Consider the following 19,761-nt stretch of genomic DNA (forward strand, 5'->3'; position numbering starts at 1 on the left):
CAGCACGATTTGAGGGGGGTCAGGATAGACGAGCTTGGCACTCCCCAACCCCCGGATTTCTTCTACTCGTCATTAAAGTGCTGTGAGGTTACCAGTTCAAAAATAACCATAACAAATACATACTTAAGAATAAACTGGGGTCTAGTAAAAAACACAACAAAGGACGCCTAGAATTTCACAGTTATGAAGTTTATTAATCTCTTGAATTAAATTCCGAGTTTAACAAGTTACAAAATCATCATCCGTTGTAAGGAGTGCACGCTGAAGTCTTTTGATGGCGCTCTGCAAGTCTGTAAAAATAATTGCCTTATCTATATGTTTCTTGAGAGTGACGATAATTGCTTCGTGTATGGCAGCTAACTCAGCATTACATATTGATAGTTCTTTGGGTAGTTTTGATGCAAAATTAAACTTTATTTTAGGTATTGAGATTCCCATACCGACGTTTTCCCTTTTACAGGCATCAGTAAAAACTAAAACGTGAGTATAGTTACGTTCCTAGAAATGCTAACATTGTAGTAATAAATGCTTATGCTTAGCTCAGTACATTTAATGTATTAAATAGGACTGTAACCTACATTTGAGTTAGTTGTCACTTGTCGCTTTACCGCTAACAATAAAGTTTTTTAAAAATTTGTTATCGAATCTCGATTCCTAACTGGCGCAGTCGGTAGGATTTGTTCAACGGCGTGCATCGTGCATTTTCCGGTTCGTCTCAACGATTCGTAAACAGATCCGAACATCAAAAAAAAAAAACTAGTTTCGGGAACGGCAAGCATCTCATTGACCAGGGAATTGCCCAACTTCGACAAGTCCTATTGGTACGAGACTCAAGGAACAAGAATCGTCCTTAAGGCCTCATAAGTAACCCCAGGGAGCAGACAAGCATCGCTTCTCCTATTCGATCTTAGACTAAGGAATGAAGCTACTTCTAATACTATTGTAAGTGGAAAATATTGATTTATTGATTGAATGTTTGGTGAAACAAGTTGGAAAACCAATATTACAATTTAAAATAATTACTTTAATTAGTTCATTAATAACAAGTTTATTTTCTGTAAAATGGCTACTAATTATGCATTAATCAGATATCAAGCTGATAATATACCTTTGTTTGACGGTAATGCCAAACATATAAGTAGATTTATTACAGCTTGTGAAAATTTTCTTGGCGCACACCAAGATAGAGCTAATGTTAATGCACCCTTAAATATTGCATTATTTGATACTATTTTAAGTAAACTAACTGGTAGAGCAGCAGATTTAATAGCTTCTAGAATCGAATTAAACAATTGGAACCTAGTAAAAGATGCTATTTATGCCACATTTTCTGATCAAAGATCTACAGATTGTGTAGTGCAAGATATCATAACTATGAAACCATATAAATCTGAAAATTCATTGCAATTCGGTATTAGGTTGCAAGATGCTAGAAGTCTGTTGTATTCAAAAGTTAACGCATCAAATGACCCTCGCGAAGTAAAATTATTAAAAATCTCCGAGTATGGTAAACTAACCATGAAAACCTTTATTAATGGTTTAGATTATCATATGCAATTAGTAATTAGATTGAAAAATCCCCAAACTTTAGAAGAAGCAATGACTCATGCAATTGAAGAGGAAAATTTTATTTACTTCAGAAACAGAAATAGTGTAACCAATAAAATTTCCCCTCACTCCAGCAGCATTGTACCTAATCAAAATAAAAATAACATTTTTCAAAGTCAACCTGTAGTGCAAACCATGCATCGACCTATATTCCATAGAGAAAATGGGAACGTAATGCATACTATGCCCACACAGTTGCCAAGACCCACATTTAATGCATTTCAGCATAACACAGCACCAACACAACAGTACCATAATAATTTTCCCCGAAATCAGTATCAAAATGGGAACAACCTAGCTTTCAAAGGTTATGGACAATTTAGACCCAGATCAAATCAAACTCGAAATTTTCAACCCGGTTTTACAAATCAAAATCAATTTGGTCAAAGTAATCGATTGAGACAATTTAATCAAAATCAAAATTTTAGTAGAGGTGAGCCTATGGATATTTCGTCAGGTAACACTATCATTAAAAGAGCTCTTCAACAACAAAATAGACCTCAAAATCGTACTTTTACTAGCCAAGAGCTATATAACCAATCTGTTGAAACACCAACAGAAGAATTTCTTCAAGACCCAAATGACGAATCATTTGCGTTTGACACACCTATAATGTCTAATAATAATTTTGACCCTTATACAAATGAAGAAAACAATCAATGTTTCGATTCTGAAAATGACAATTACGTAGACACAAACTTTCAATATGAAAATATTGTTACGATTTTCCCGTGGGTTCACACAAAGTCAGTTTAACTTAACAATTAATAAATTTATTAACACTTCAAAACACTCCGTACAATAATTAACACAGCTACTAAAAACACTATTACAACTCCACAATTATTCCACTATTTAAACTTAACCGCGTTCCCAAATTCACTACTCCACTATACTCTTAACTCTGTCGTCGACGCGACGCCGCTTCTTTTATATTCACAAACCACGTTCTAGAATGACCGCGAAACGCTTCGCGATTTGCCTCGAATCTTCCAGGTATGGCGCTTCTTTCTGGGGCCTACTTTAATACGCGCCCGGCCAGATATTGCGGCGCATCGGTTTCATCCAGTATCGAGCATAGTAGGCCCAAACCGTAACAATATGCAGCAATCCGATAATGTAAATTTTCGGATAGACCCCTCAATCAGTCACCAAATTTAACAATACATTTAAACAACTACACTCATTGTGATTTACCTGTCATTTTCTTACCAGAGCTAAATGCCTACTTTTTAATAGACACAGGAAGCGGCAAAAGTTTCATTAAACCTGAACTAGCTTATTCAATTTATCCAAAATTAATTTCACAAGAACTATTTACTGTCAAAACGACACATGCAACCTCATTGCATAGTGAAGTAGTTGAAATACCAATTTTCTCTTCATTTAAGATTTCAGGAAATCATAAATTTTACATATTTGACTTTTCACCTAGATTTGACGGACTTTTAGGTATTGTCACGTTTAGGGGGTGTCGTAGGAAGAGAAACAACAATCGTAGCTCAAGTATGACTTCTTTATTAGGCACTGTATTACTCTTAGCGTCCAAGAGGGGGTGTGTGGGTGTGTGGGTGTATGTGCGTAAGGCCTTCTGAGGTGCCGCCAAGCGGCACCCGCTCGATACGAGCTGGGTGCCCCTATGTCCGGCAGGCCCAAAGGACTTACTTAAGGCACCGCAACAGGGTAACGAGCCGTCCGGGCACTAGAAAGTTCGGACTGTCGCTCGTGACCTCCCTCTGGGGATGACCCCAGAGTTCGGTGGTCGTCGATGGCTTGAGACGCCGATTAAATACTCGTCTCATGACCCCAATTTGCCGGTCTCGCTGATTCGGCAGTGCACTGGGGGAGACCGGGGCCAGACTAGGTACCGGAACATGGTGCAACTTATGTTATTCGTGACATCTCCCCCTTCCAACAAGTGTTCGCCCCGAACACTAAAATTCTATATTACAAAATAAATTTCTCGTCTTTCCTTTTTCCATATGAATCTTAAAATTAACCGATGTTGCTTATTTGCTAGAGAGGGTATGGGAAAAACTTTATTCCAAAAATATAAACACTTTTCTCTTAAAACTACTTCTAGATTCCTAGATAATGTTTTCAGCCACAAAAAAATTAATTCTTTCCTTGGGTCACCTTTCAACCTTGTGTTGCGTCTATCTTCTTGCTCTCCATTTTGGCCAAAATTTACGTCAACTGCACATTGTATTGTATACTCCTTTGGGCACCATCATCTAAGTGGAAACGCTTCACCTAGGCTTCATCTCGTAGTGCCGTCTCTTGGCACTGTATTCTCTAAGCGGCAAACTTCATCGCTTAGCTTCACTTCTTCCTACTGTGTCCTTTTGCGTGCTCCTTTAGCACACCTATCATTGGACATGTATACTTCTTCTTAATTAACGTGAGCACATTTGGAGATGCTTCTTCAGCTCGACTTATTAAAAGACTCTGGGTGCACACGGGTGTAAGTAGAACCGTCGTGGCGGGACCCATCTGAAGATGTCAGCTTCTCCAAGACTTGCTGCTTTACTTCCTTAAATGATATGGCAATGCGTTGATAGACGCAACAAGGTCGTCCGGTGGCCACTGAAATAAACAATATATATATATTTTTTAAATTAATAAACAAAGAATCCTATATCAAGTACTTGCACTTGACCTAGTTTTAAATAAACACACGATACTTGCACTATTTTGCTGTCTCAGCAAGGAACCTAGGTCACTGGCTTAGAAAATTGAGACAATGTTATTACTAAACTGCAACTATGCAAATTATATACTTATTTCTACTATACCCAATTACTCAGTTAAATTTTACCTTTACTAAATTAATATAAATTATACTTATTATTGTGCTCATCTGCACTGCATAGACTCTGTTGCTTTAGGGCGTCCTCCAGGTCGCTCTTTACTTTACCCTACTCGATTCGGGCAAATGCGAGTCTGTAAACTGGTCCTTCAAAATCTTCAACATCTTCATTTTTTGGGAGGGTCGTAGCGTCAGGGGTAGAGCTGGGGTGTGACTACTGATATGAAGATCAGTAGTCCGAGATCAAACGAGGCGCCTCCACCATGTCACGTTTTGGGGGTAACGCAGGAACAGAAACAACAAACGTAGTACAAGCATGACTTCTTTATTAGGCACTGTATTACTCTTAGCGTCCAAGAGGGGGTGTGTGGGTGTGTGGGTGTATGTGCGTAAGGCCTTCTGAGGTGCCGCCAAGCGGCACCCGCTCGATACGAGCTGGGTGCCCCTATGTCCGGCAGGCCCAAAGGACTTACTTAAGGCACCGCAACAGGGTAACGAGCCGTCCGGGCACTAGAAAGTTCGGACTGTCGCTCGTGACCTCCCTCTGGGGATGACCCCAGAGTTCGGTGGTCGTCGATGGCTTGAGACGCCGATTAAATACTCGTCTCATGACCCCAATTTGCCGGTCTCGCTGATTCGGCAGTGCACTGGGGGAGACCGGGGCCAGACTAGGTACCGGAACATGGTGCAACTTATGTTATTCGTGACAGTATTGACTTCTTAAAACAAACTGGTGCAAGTGTAAACTTAAATAACTGTATGTTAGAAACACCTGAAGTTGTAATACCCTTATTGTTCGATAATCAACCTAACAATTCAATCAACTGTAATACTTTTGAAATTGTAATATCACCTAGAACATGTCAAAAAGTGAAACTTCCTGTTAAACAACAACAAGGTTTAGGTATATTAAACTACATAAATTTTGGAGAAGCGGAAATGCCTTCTGAAAATCCTATAAAAATTAACATTTTTGAACCTTTAAATATTGAAAAAGTAAATGAAACGGAAATAAATTTTGTGGAAAAAATGGAAACTAACACGGAAATTAACGAATATTATGACAACCTTCAAAAACAAAATTTAAAAAATTTACGTCTTTCTCATTGTAACAAAGAAGAATTTAAAGCTATTAGAAATCTTTGTTTTCAATATCGAGACATATTTTATTGTGAAGGAACACCTTTAACTTTCACTAATCAAATTAAACATAAAATCAATTTAACGGATGAAACCCCATTATTTACAAAGACATATCGATACCCCGCAGTGCATAAACAAGAAGTAAATATGCAAATAAACAAAATGCTTGAAAATAATATCATTCAACACTCTAATTCTCCTTGGAGTAGTCCCATTTGGATTGTACCAAAAAAATTAGACGCATCTGGAAAAAGGAAATGGAGAATAGTCATAGACTATAGAAAATTAAATGAAAAAACCATCGATGATAAATTTCCTTTACCAAATATATCGGACATCCTTGACAAGTTAGGAAAAGCTCAGTATTTTTCTACTCTTGAACTTGCTAATGGATTTCACCAGATTGAGTTAGACCCTTGGGATATTCCTAAAACTGCATTTTCTACAGATACAGGTCATTATGAATTTAAAAGAATGCCATTCGGACTTAAAATCGCACCTTCAACCTTTCAAAGAGTTATGAATAACATGCTCAGAGGACTTCAAAATGAGACATGTTTAGTCTACCTTGATGATATAATCATTTTTAGCACATCCCTTCAGGAACAAATTGAAAGACTTCGTGAAGTTTTTGAATGTCTTCGACAATCAAATTTCAAAGTTCAATTAGACAAATCAGAATTTTTACACAAAGAAGTCGCTTATCTTGGACATAAAATAACATGTGAAGGAGTAAAACCCAATCCTGAAAAAATCGAATCAGTAAAAAATTTTCCAATTCCAAAAACTCAAAAAGAAATTAAATCTTTTCTTGGATTAGCAGGTTACTACCGTAGATTCATTAAAGACTTTGCCAAAATTACAAAACCATTAACCATTTGTTTGAAAAAAGGAGCAAAAGTAACTCATAATGAAGCCTTTATTAAATCTTTTGAACACCTTAAAGAATTACTAATAAATGCACCTATTTTAAAATATCCAGATTTTTCAAAACCTTTTGTGCTAACCACTGATGCTTCAAATATAGCTTTAGGGGCTGTATTGTCACAAGGCAATCCACCAAATGATCAACCCATTGCTTATGCATCTAGAACCCTTAATGAAACAGAGCAAAAATATTCCACAATAGAAAAGGAACTCTTAGGAATAGTATGGGCTTGTAAATATTTTCGACCATATTTGTATGGACAGAAATTTAAAATTTACACTGATCACAGACCATTAGTTTGGCTGTTTAATCTAAAAGAACCTAATTCTAAGTTGGTTCGTTGGAGACTTCGACTTGAAGAATTTGACTACGAAATAATTTATAAGAAAGGTAGTTTAAACACCAATGCTGACGCTTTATCTAGAATCCCAATTAACGCTTTGGAAACTGAATCTCTAGTTAATTGCCCAGGAAATATTGACAATGATGTTTCGGAATTTCTAAATGATAATTTTGATCCTAACAATATTACTAATGAAATGGTAGCCGAAACAATTAAAGAAATCGAGCATGATTGTCAACCTAAAATTAATATTATTTCTGATGTATTAATTCGTCCATCTAATAATAATAATAATCAAAGTGACACCTTATCGGAGACAGCACATAGCGTAAATGCTATAGATAACTATTCAAATATGACTATGTTGGATGAAATCATTAACAACAAAACTCATCAATTAATCATTAAAAAATCTCCTTACGATTCTTACAGTAAAGTTGAACGTGAAAATTTTGATGGAAATAAAATTATACATGCAACTTTACCACCCAATGTTGAACGTATTAAAGATTTTCTTAAAGAATATCTAAATGCCAAAACAACATACGTTTACTTTTATTCGAAAGAACTAAGAGTATACTTTCAACATTGCATGAATAATTATTTTAAAAAAGCCAAGCTTGTTGAATGTTCAAAATTAATTAACAACGTACATCCAGAAGAACGTCAATTAATGATTAAACATAGACATGAAGGTAAAACCAATCACCGCGGAATTCAGGAAACATACAATCATTTAAAATCCAATTATTATTGGAAATCCTTAAAAACTGACGTTACCAATTATATTAATAATTGTGAAATTTGTCAAAGATCAAAATATAATCGAAGACCGCCTAATCAACCACTAATATTGACACAAACGCCAACAAAGCCTTTTGAGATAATCCATGTAGACACGTTTATGGCAGGAAATCAAAAATTCCTAACTTTCCTAGATAAATTCTCAAAAGCTGCACAAGCTTTGCCTTATTCAGGAAATGCTACATCGTGTGCTGAACAATTAATACACTTCTTTCAATTTTTCGGTATTCCACAACAAATTGCTGCAGACAATGGTTCCGAATTTCGAAATGAGGTTGTAAAAGGATTATTGAATGCACATGGAATACAAATACATTTTACTACACCCTATCATCATGAATCTAATTCACCTGTAGAGAGATTACATTCAACTCTTATTGAACATTTAAGAATTCTGAAAGAATCTGATCCACGCGCTAATATCACTAAGCTAATGCCTGATGCAATAATTGCTTATAATAGTACTATTCATTCAAGTACCAATTTTACACTCTTTGAATTAGTACTCGGACACACAGATTCAAGAGACCCAATGAAATTAATACCCTCTCACGTTTACACGGAGTATTTTAACAATCACAAAAATAATACACAAATTTTATACGAGAAAATCAGTGAAAAATGTCAAACAAACAAAGAACAAATAATTAATAAAATTAATGAAAATAAAACAAACTGCGATCTAACTGTCGGATGTCAAGTTTATAAGAAATCTGGAGATAGATCAGCTAAAACAAAAAGTAAATTTTTAGGCCCTTTTATTCTTCAGGAAATATTACCAAATAATAAAATCATAATCAAAAATCCTAAAAATAATCAAATTGAAGTAATTCATATTAATGAAACCAAAATCAAATCTGTTATTCCAGATTTGGCTGGACCTTCGGGACAAGAATAAAACTTCATAATTTAGACAAACATCCAGGGATACTACCCTTTAAAATTGGAACAGCTGAAATTATATCTGACCATTGGACATTTATTCAAGAATATAAGTTGAAGCCAATAATTGATCAATACCAATCATTAAAGGATAAAGCTCAACATCTTTCCAGTAGCATTACTAAAAACACATCAGAATTTAATAATGCTTTGTTTTCATTACACATGTTGGAAAACAGAATTGACAACCTTTTGGAACAAATTATCTCTACCTTCGAATTTAAACATAAGAGTAAACGAGGATTATTTAACCCATTAGGAACTTTCATTAAAAGCATAACTGGAAATTTAGATCAGAGTGATGCTGAGGAAATAAACATAAAAATTACGGCTTTGCAGCAAATGCAAAACGAACTTAAGACCGATGCAATCAATCGAATAACATTAATAGATTCAACAGTTCAAAAGTTTCAAAAAATGATATCAAACATCACTCACAATGAAATCATTTTAAAATCGCGAATTTTGCAGATTGAACAAGCTATTAAAGAAGCTAAACTACTGCATGAAGATATGAAAATATATTTTCAAACATTCGCAATAATCAATCAAATCACATTGCTGTATCAATCTATTTATAATATTCTTGACACACTAGAAATTGCAATCAGTTTTGCCAAATCAAACACTTTGCATAATTCGATAATTGACCCTAAGCATCTATTATTGGAAATCAAAAAGCTAGAACCACATTTTCAAATGAATAAATTACCAGTTCAAAGTAACATAGAAAACATCTTAATTTTAGGAAAATTAATTGAAATAAAATGTTACTTAAAAGAAACCAGCTTGATTTTCATATTGGAAATTCCACTTGTTGAATCGGATATGTACCAATATTTTGAAGTATTTCCACTTCCGGTACTTAACGATGGAACATTTTGGATCAACATTCCACACAAGCCATACTTAGCACTCCATAACTCTAAGTACCAATACATGAGTTCAAGATGTCAAGAAATGGTTCCAGAACAGTTCCTTTGTAAGCGGACTCACAGCAGTACCCAGGAAAAGCTTTCTCCCTGTGAAGTTCAATTACTTAACCATGAGCCGAACATAACATCGTGCCACCCTTTTCAATTAGAAGTTGCGTCGATCCAAATTACAAAAGTCGCCGATGGCAAATGGATAATCATTGTCCCAACTCGCATCACAGCTAAGTTAAGTTGTCAGGAAAATGAAGAAACTATGCCATTGATGGGCACCTATCTTGCCGAAGTACCGATTGATTGTCAAATCAAAATGCAATCAATCATGCTACAGACATTCAAACCAAACCAGTTACAATATCAGGAGTTGATACTTCCACAATTGGATTTTAGTCAAATGAGGAAAAATCAATCAAAAGGTTATCAACCGCCATCATTGGACTTGGATGGTGTCAATATCAAAGAAGTGGATCAAATACGTGTTAAACTTCAAGAACAGAAAAAAGAACTTTTCGAATTTTCTAGTAATGTGTATGTTAATAGAGTTAGTTTTTGGACTATTGTACTTTATATAGGAATTACGTGTTTAATAATCTATTTTATAATATTAAAGTTTGTTCCGAAGTATTTCAAGAAACATAACGATCCCGAAAATTGTGAAAATATCATTATTGTGTAAAGGTGAAATCACGTCTTCCTAATCCGTGCTTTCATCTACGAGGGGAGGGGTTACGTTCCTAGAAATGCTAACATTGTAGTAATAACTGCTTATGCTTAGCTCAGTACATTTAATGTATTAAATAGGACTGTAACCTACATTTGAGTTAGTTGTCACTTGTCGCTTTACCGCTAACAATACAGTTTTTTAAAAATTTGTTATCGAATCTCGATTCCTAACTGTATGTTATCTTTAAGCTGTTCAGTTTTTAATAGAAATTGAACAGCTTAAAGATAACATACAGTTAGGAATCGAGATTCGATAACAAATTTTTAAAAAACTGTATTGTTAGCGGTAAAGCGACAAGTGACAACTAACTCAAATGTAGGTTACAGTCCTATATAGGGGGTATATTATATTAATAATAATTAGAATAATTAATATATATTAGAATCTCGATTCCTAACTGTATGTTATCTTTAAGCTGTTCAGTTTTTAATAGAAATTGATGTCTAGCGTCCGAGTCCCTTTTATCAATATTTAACGTAAGAACTTTAATGGGGGTTATTTGACTTTCAAAACCAAAAACAAAGCATGGAAGAGACGGACTTCTAAAAATTTTCCTATAATAAGGAAAAAACCTGTTTAGCATCTGAACCAGCAACGGGACATTAAGGATTCTGGTAGTGGTGTTAATCAAGTATTTTATTCTGAGTGATTTCAATAATACAAGCAGGGGGTGGTCAGACAAGGAAAAGATTCTGGACAAGAATCTTACTGCCAAAATATTTCTTCTCACCGAAAGAGGCAAGTCAGCTGCTTCACAGAGCAGTACCTTAATAGGGGGTCGATTTCATGGAACCCAAACAGATACGTAACCCTTCGTGATGTACTATATCGAATTTTTTAAGAAGTGTTTTAGCAGCATTGCCAAAACAAAAAGAAGCAAAGTCCAAATGAGATTTAACCAAAGCGTGGAAAATTGTAAGCACGGTATGAGGGTCCGCCCCCCACCATACTCTGCCTACTGCCCTCAGAACATTCAAACCTTTTGTGGCCTTACTTGAGATGTTTTCTACATGCATTTTCCATTTTAAATGCTTGTCCAAAATCACCCCTAAATATTTAATTTCGTTTTTATATGGTATAATTGTATTCTTGATAATCACCTTAGGTGGCATCTGTCCCTTTTGTAAAGTGAATCGCTTCACATTTTTGTAAAGATAGTTGAAAGTTTTTATTTTCCAACCATTCCAGTGTCATTTCCAATGCCGAGTTAATATCTTTCACCAATAGTTCTATATTCGAACCCTTAGTAATCAATACCAGATCATCTGCGTAGCCCATCAGAATGACGTTTTTAAATTTAATGTTGAAAAGTTCCCTGATATATATTGTTACGGTTTTCCCGTGGGTTCACACAAAGTCAATTTAACTCAACAATTAATAAATTTATTGACACTTCAAAACACTCCGTACAATAATTAATTCAGCTACCATAAACACTACTACAATTCCACAATTACTCCGCTATTTAAACTTTACCGCGTTCCCAAATTCACTACTCCCGCGGTCGACATGGCGTCTTTTATATTCGCAAACCACGTTCTAGAATGACCGCGAAACGCTTCGCGATTTGCCCCGAATATCAAGGATTCTTCCAGGTGTGGCGCTTCCTAACTGTGGACTACTTTAATACGCGCCCGGCCAGATATTGCGGCGCATCGGTTTCATCCCGAAGCGAGCGCTCGTTCAGAAGTATCGAGCATAGTAGGCCCAAACCGTAACACTGCCCCCCTCTTAAAGCTGATCGTCCCGATCCGCTTCATCTAATCCCTGGTATTTCTTGAGTCTGTCCAGATGGACAATTTTCATCTTGCCTTTGGGGCTGCGTTGGACTCTGTACACGACGTCGTTTAACCTTTTTACCACATTGTAAGGTCCCTCCCAAACAGGTGTTAATTTCGGTGATTTGCCTTTCTTCCTCTGAGGGTTAAACAACCAAACTTTATCGTCCTTCTAGAACCCTCCCGAATTGGCCCTCAGATCATAACGAGCTTTCATCTTGTCGCTAGCTACATTCAAACTTTCCCTGACCAGATCATGGATGTTCAGTAATCTGTCTTGCAACTCGTCAACGTAGTTCTCAATGTTCGTGCTTTGGCCTGTTGGAGATCCGAACACCACATCACATGGAAGTCGCAGTTCTCGACCAAACAGAACTTTAGATGGTGACTGTCCCGTTGAGTTGTGGACTGCTGCTCTATAAGCCATCAAGAAGAGCGGAATATGCTGGTCCCAATCTTTCTGATGCTGATCAACAACCTTTGAGAGATGTTGCTCTATTGTCTTATTAAATCTCTCGACCATTCCATCCGACTGAGTATGAAGCGGCGTTGTTCGGGTCTTCCTAATGCCTAGCAGTTCACAGAGCCTCTGAAAGAGCTTGGACTCAAAGTTTCGTCCCTGATCAGAGTGTAACTCCAACGGCACACCAAATCTACTGAAGACATTTTCGACGAGAATATCAGCGACTGTGCTGGCTTCTTGATTTGGAATCGCAAACACCTCAGGCCATTTGTTAAAGTAATCCATGGCAACAAGAATGTACTTGTTGCCTCTGTTGGTCTTCGGAAAAGGTCCAGCGACGTCTATGGCTAAACGTTCGAACGGCAATCCTACGTTGTACTGCTTCATAGGTCCCCGGGATCTCGTCTGTGGTCCGTGGCTAGCTGCACAAATGGAACATTGTCGACACCATGATTTCATGTCTTGGCAGTAGTTCACCCAGTAAAAGCGTTGCCGGATTTTGTCCAAAGTCTTATTTACTCCCAAATGAGCACCAGTTGTTCCATTGTGCATTTCCTCCAGTACGTGGTCGACCCTTCCTCTGGGAACTACCAGCTGCTTCCTTATCTCTTTTCCGTCGGCACTCTCCCAAGCTCTTTTTAGCAAGCCGCCTTCAACCACAAGCGAGTCCCACTGAGCCCAAAGTGCTTTGAACGTCAGGCCTTTGCTAGAGATTTCTTGCCATGTTGGTCTTGACTCGCTTTGTTCCTTTCTCAACAACAATGGGCCTATGCCGCTGTCTTCTAGTTGATCCTTCCTAATCTCATCGGGACTCCATTCATCATCAGTCTTCAGCTGAACCATTCTGATGGACACAACTCCTTCACGTTGTTCCGCTTTCTGACAATGTTTGCATTCTTCGGCGCAAGGTCTTCTTGATAGAGCATCTGCGTTATTATGCAGCTTCCCGGGCCGATGCTTGATGTTGAAATTATACTGCTGGAGTTTTTCAAGCCATCTTCCTACTTGCCCTTCCGGTTGTTTCATCCCGAGGAGCCACTTGAGTGCCGCATGGTCAGTCCTTATCAAAAATTCCTGTCCGTACAAGTACTTGTGAAAGTGATCGACTGATTTTACTATTGCCAGTAGCTCTTTTCTCGTTACACAGTAGTTCCGTTCTGCTTTGGTAAGTTTCCTACTGAAGTATTCTATAACATGTTCTTCTCCGTTTTGGATTTGAGACAATACAGCTCCAATACCAGAATTACTGGCATCTGTGTCTAAAATGAACTTTCCTTTTGGTTGTGGATAACTGAGGATGGGACTGGAGCAAAGTGATGCCTTTAACCTTCTGAACGCCTGATCACATTGGGTATTCCAACAGTAAGGTGTTTTGTCCTCAGTAAGTTGATTTAGCGGAGCTGCGATGTTGGCAAATCCTTCCACAAACCGTCTGTAGTAGGTGGCAAGTCCTAGAAAGCTTCTGAGTTCGTGTTTATCCTTTGGTACTGGCCATTCTCTAATTGCTTGGATCTTCTTGTCGTCCGTCTGGATTCCGTCGACCGACACCACATGCCCAAGAAATTCGACTTGCTTTTGGAAGAACCAACACTTTTTGGCGTTCAATCGAAGATGGGCACCACCTATTCTAGCAAATACTTCTTGCAAGTTGTTCAGATGTTCTTCAAAAGTTTTTCCCATCACCATGATATCGTCCAGATAAACCACGCAAGTCTTCCAGTTAAGGCCACGAAGCACAATTTCCATTAGTCTTTCAAACGTAGCAGGAGCATTACAAAGTCCGAAGGGCATCACATTGAATTGGTACAGCCCATTTCCAGCAGAAAAAGCAGTCTTCTCCTTATCTTGCTCCTCAATGCCAACTTGCCAGTACCCACTCTTCAAATCTAAAGTAGAAAACCAACAGGATCCTGCCAAAGTCGTCAGTGTGTCGTCGATACGGGGAAGTGGATAGCTGTCCTTTTTGGTCACGTCATTCAGTTTTCGGTAATCTACACAAAATCTACTTGATCCATCTTTCTTAGTGACCAGAACAACAGGTGATGACCAAGGGCTGCAGGATTCTTCTATAACTCCGTCGTCAAGCATCCTGTCCACTAATTCCTGCACTTCCTGTTGTTTGGCTACTGATAGTCTCCTAGGTGGTTGTCGAATCGGTTGTGCATTGCCGGTGTTAATTCGGTGTTTTACAATGGTAGTTTTTCCCATATTGTTCGGTGTTCCAAATATGCTAGCATGGTCCAAAATCAGTTTCCGAGCCTTCTTCAGTTGTGATGTTGACAGATGTTTCCAGGTCTTTTCAAGTTCATTTAAGGGTTTGTTTTCTTCCAACTGCTCCTCCTGTTCTGGTAACCCATCGCAATTGGTTACTTTGACTACAGGCTCGAATACCGCAATAATTTCGCATTTGTTGATTTTGACGTCGTCTGGAAAGATGTTTGCAACTCTTATTGGGACTTCACTTCCTCCATTTACAAGTGATTTCCCAATGATGCATCTTTCTGGTCGGTCCGGGTTTCGTACAAGTCCAACACAGCTCCCAGAATTCTGCTCCAAATGTCCAATGATTATTTGCTCGGAATTGCCGCTTATTTTTACTGTCTGAGATGCCAAAACATTAACGGGTGACTCATAGCGGTGATTGGTTGACAGGATGAACTCTTCACTTCCAAACTATTGTAATAATTCTAGTCATTTAAAACATTGCTTTTAAGTTACACACATTACGCCGTTTTACTCTTAAAGGGTAATACAAAAATTAAAGTATTGTTCAGACAATAGAAATTTTGGCGATACAATTTAAAACGTTGGTTTGAAAATAAATGCCAATTCCTGCGTTAGTTTAAAAATCATGTACAGGGTGATTGATTGAATTTTGACCACCCCCTTAACTTTCTTAATTTTGATTTTAGCAAAAAACGTTAAATACAAAACCAGTAGACATTTAGGTCTACTTTATTTTTAGATAAACCGTTATTATACAGGGTGTCCCAAATTTGAGTAATAAACCAAACTTATGTTTTTTTAAATACGATGACCAACTTTTTATCCGATATTTGAATTCTACGTCAAATTCTAGGCCTAATTGATGTAAAATATCTGTATCGATATTCAAATGTTTCCACAGCAGCGTCGTTGATTGGTTGAATTTTCACCACCCCCTTAACTTCTTTAATTTTAATGTTAGCAAAAAACGTTAAATACAAAACTAGAAGATATTTAGGTCTACTTTATTCTTAGATAAACAGTTATTATACAGGGTGTCCGAAATTTTAGTAACGAACCAAACTTATGTTTTTTTAAACACAGTTTTTATCCGATATTTGCATTCTACGTCAAATTTTAGGAACTGATGTAAAATGTCTGTATCGATATTCAACTGTTTCCGCAGCATCTGTCACTTGTTTCGACGACTCTGTAACAATGTTTCCTCGACTATGTGATTAAAGTTTAATTTAGTTACTCAAATTTGGGGCAGCCTGTATAATAACTGTTTATCTAAGAGTAAAAGTAGACCCAAATATGTGTGTAACTGTTGCTACAACTAGTTTTTTTACTTAAATCAAAAATACGGAAGTTAAGGGGGTGGTTAAAATTCAATCAATCAAGGACTCTGCTGCGAAAACATTTGAATATTTCGCATCAATTAGACATTTTACATCAATTAGGCCTAGAATTTGACGTAGAATTAAAATATAGATAGAAAGTTGGTCATCGTATTTAAAAAAAACATAAGTTTGGTTTATTACTCAAATTTGGGACACCCTGTATAATAACTGTTTATCTAAAAATAAAGTAGACCTAAATATCTACTGGTTTTGTATTTAACGTTTTTTGGTAAAATCAAAATTAAGAATGTTAAGGAGGTGGTCAAAATTCAATCAATCACCCTGTACATATTTAATACCACCAAATAAAAACAATGCTTAATTTTAGCGTTTGTTGAATTAAAACGTTACTTTCACTTTCCCCTCAGACAAACGAGTGTAAAAAATCATGGTAATTTAACGATCCTTTAATTATTACGTTACTTTAAATATTTCAACCACAGCTTAAAATGAAACAATTGTAAAAATTCAGTCAATTTTTGCGTTCGATGATTTTAAACATTCGTTTAAAAAATACAAACGATGTTCAAAATAAACAATTGCAATAAATCCAGGAATTAAAACGTTGGTTGAATTAATACAATACATTTAACTACGAGTACCACATTTTTACGTTCGTTCGCGCAATTTATTGTAAAAAATACGTGCTGCTGCATGTTGCATGTGGCGGAGTTTGGAAGTAGAAATAGTAGGAATCTGTACGATAGGCGTTGAAGAGTTGAGGTTGCTTTAATAGAGATGTTATGTGGTCCCGATATCGACCGGATGATCGATTCTTTTAATGCGTACTGCGTACACTACGATATTATATTCTAACCAGTCTGGAATATTGCAAATGTTTTGAAAAGTACTGATTTAATTCATATTATATTTATATTTATATCGTTATATACGATTTTATAACTTTAATTGAGGGAACGATATAAAACAAAATTCTAACAAGTAGTACCTATGTACCTAACTCCCTACTTAATTATTTTTCCGTTGACCGTATATTAACAGTTTTTTTAATGGACAATAACGGAAGCAAAATTGTTCATTAATGAGTCCCATTAATGCATGATTTTTCAATTGTTTTACTTTAATGTATTTTTTCTAATTTTGGCATATAAAGTGACAGTTTTCAAAACTGCTTAGAGTGACAAAATGTTTTACTTTATGTAACTAGTTGGTGCTATGAAAGTGAATATTTGTGTTAAATCACTTTAAAAGATGGTTTTTACCGCTTTTTGGTCAAAATTAGAAAAAATTATGTTTGAAACATGTTTCGAAAATGTCTTATTGTGTAACTCATTCAAATTGTAGGACCTCGCTGCGCTCGCCCTACAAACACTCATTCGTTACACAAAATCGATCTTTTCGTAACTGGTTACATAAATAGTTATTAGTATTCTTTAATGATACGCTCGTAGAAGTTCTATCTTTTTTTAACTGTATTATACAGACAGAAAGAGGCGTACTTTAATTACCGTTAGGTTAGTTCTCCATCCACCATTTCCGACAAAGCTAACTGTCAATGTCAGTTATCATACAGGTTTTGTTGTCATTGTCAGTGGCGTGTATACAACTGACAATTAGTAGGTAAATATTAAATAACTTTTTAGGATTACAAACATTTATTATACCAGGTGTCCAAGAGCACCCTGGACATAAGAGATTAACATGGGAAAACGGTTTTGATTTTTTTGCGCCTGTACGGTTGATTTGATTGAAAAATCGTATTAATGAAAGTTGTAGTACCTATCACGGACTAATTTTCTGTATTTTTTTCAGTTCTGTAACTTGAGCCTTTTCGTCGTAAAACACGAACAAAAATACGAAAATTTTAACTTTTTACCTGCACTGTATAAGCGGTTGTCGAGCAACCGTACCAGCAACAATGACCTGTTTACCCGTTGCTCGACAACCGCTTATACAGTGCAGGCCAAAACTTTAAATTTTCTCATTTTTGTTCGTGTTTTACGACGGAAAGGCTCAAGTTACAGATCTGAAAAAAAAACAGAAAACTAGTCCGTGATAGGTACTACAACTTTAATTAATACGATTTTTCAATCAAATCAACCGTATAGGCGCAAAAAAATCAAAACCGTTTTCCCATGTTAATCTCCTATGTCCAGGGTACTCTTGGACACCTGGTATACTACAGTCGGCGGAAAATTGTTGTAACCAACTCTTATATTAATAAGCGATTAAAAATCTCAATTATTAACGCGTTTACTATCGTTTACGCGTTAAACCCTTTCGATTATTAATCGCCTTCATTAATACACTCGTTGGTTAAATAACTATAAAAACTCTAGCTTCAACGCATTCTGATGGGCTACATGTGATAGCCCATACGTTTTCCTAAGAAAAGTTTGTGTGGATTTCTTTTCATTTTGCATAGTTTTTGACATACCGTCATTTTTTATAAGCGAATGCATAATGAAAAAAAAATTGAACCTGTCGAGATTATTTTAAAATTGGAAAAGGTGAAAGGCGAAGATTATTTTAAAAAATTGAAAAAACTAAATGATTACTTCAAAATAGTGAACAAGCATGCCAAATTTCATATGATATTTTTTGGGGGCGCATGTTTAGGACCCGCTAGCTCCGATAGGGGGTACTTATTCACCATAGTTTATAATGGTTGTTCAATAATTGTTATGGTCGTAGTTGGCTGTGGTTCCCTCTTTTTTAGCATGAATGTATGGCCGATGATAAGATTCGTAAACGTCTGTATTGACATTATTTCTTTACTAGTACAATAATAAAAATCTATTTTTGTACTAGTGACAAAATGGAATCTTTCTACGCCAACAGTAGAGGTCAATAATAAGCTAAAAAAGTTTTAAAATTAATTAGACATGTTTGTAATAGCATATTATTCAAAGAGCACGAAATAATAGTAATTACTCACGAAGATAAAGGTTGCGACACGAGCCGAAAGCGAGTGTTGTAATTGTAAATCTTCGAATGACTGATAGCCATCACATGTAAGTAGAATACTATACTGTACTTCTGATGTGAAAGCATAGAAGAAATTCTGTTTAAATTGGTCACATAGCTATTAACTAACCTTTTGGCAGATGCATAGTCTTCATTTTCCAGTAAACGGCCTATCTGGACTGTTGCTGATTTCATTCTTCTCAGGACAATATTGTGTAACAAAGACGATCTCATGGACATCTTGCTTTACCTTACCAGAAAGAGTGAGAGTGTTAATATCTTGGTTTTTTACCACTTGCACATGTAAAACAACTATAGTGTTAATTATTCATTTTTAAAATAATTTAGCATATCACAAACAAAACAACATGCAGTTCTCAAGTTGTGATCTGGCCCCAAGTGTGAACCAATTTTGCATCAATAACCAAAAACCAAAACAATTATAGTTCTATCATAAAACAGCAATCATTACCAATGCCGGGCTTAATAGAAGTAATTCAGAGTGGCTAGCTATGACTTAACTAGTTAGTAACTATAATGCTAAGTACTTGTACTAATATATACTAATATATCAGTAGACACATTAGATGATGAGATGAACCATATTTTGTGATTTTTGATTTTTGTATGGTTATGTTATGATTTTGACTGTTTGAAGTTAGGTTATATCCAGTAACTTCCAATTTGCTATTTATTGCATTTCTTCTCTTTCTCTTCTTAATAGGCATTTTCAGTTTTTTTGTCTGTAATG

At 36.2% G+C, this 19,761-nt stretch overlaps 1 long non-coding RNA gene across 1 annotated transcript; it reads right to left on the reverse strand.

Annotated features, from left to right (window-relative positions):
• Positions 1–58: 58 nt before the first annotated feature.
• LOC145728785 (uncharacterized) lies at positions 59–19,611 on the reverse strand. The gene is made up of 3 exons (XR_014178167.1): positions 19,483–19,611; positions 19,141–19,260; positions 59–290 (listed from the first exon to the last, which is right to left on the reverse strand). It is a non-coding gene; the product is annotated as an uncharacterized LOC145728785 (long non-coding RNA).
• Between the last annotated feature and the right edge of the window lie 150 nt (positions 19,612–19,761).

Source organism: Ips typographus, linkage group LG4, assembly GCF_016097725.1.
Source record: "Ips typographus isolate SLU linkage group LG4, UJ_Ityp_2.0, whole genome shotgun sequence".
In the NCBI taxonomy this organism is placed as follows: domain Eukaryota; kingdom Metazoa; phylum Arthropoda; class Insecta; order Coleoptera; family Curculionidae; genus Ips; species Ips typographus.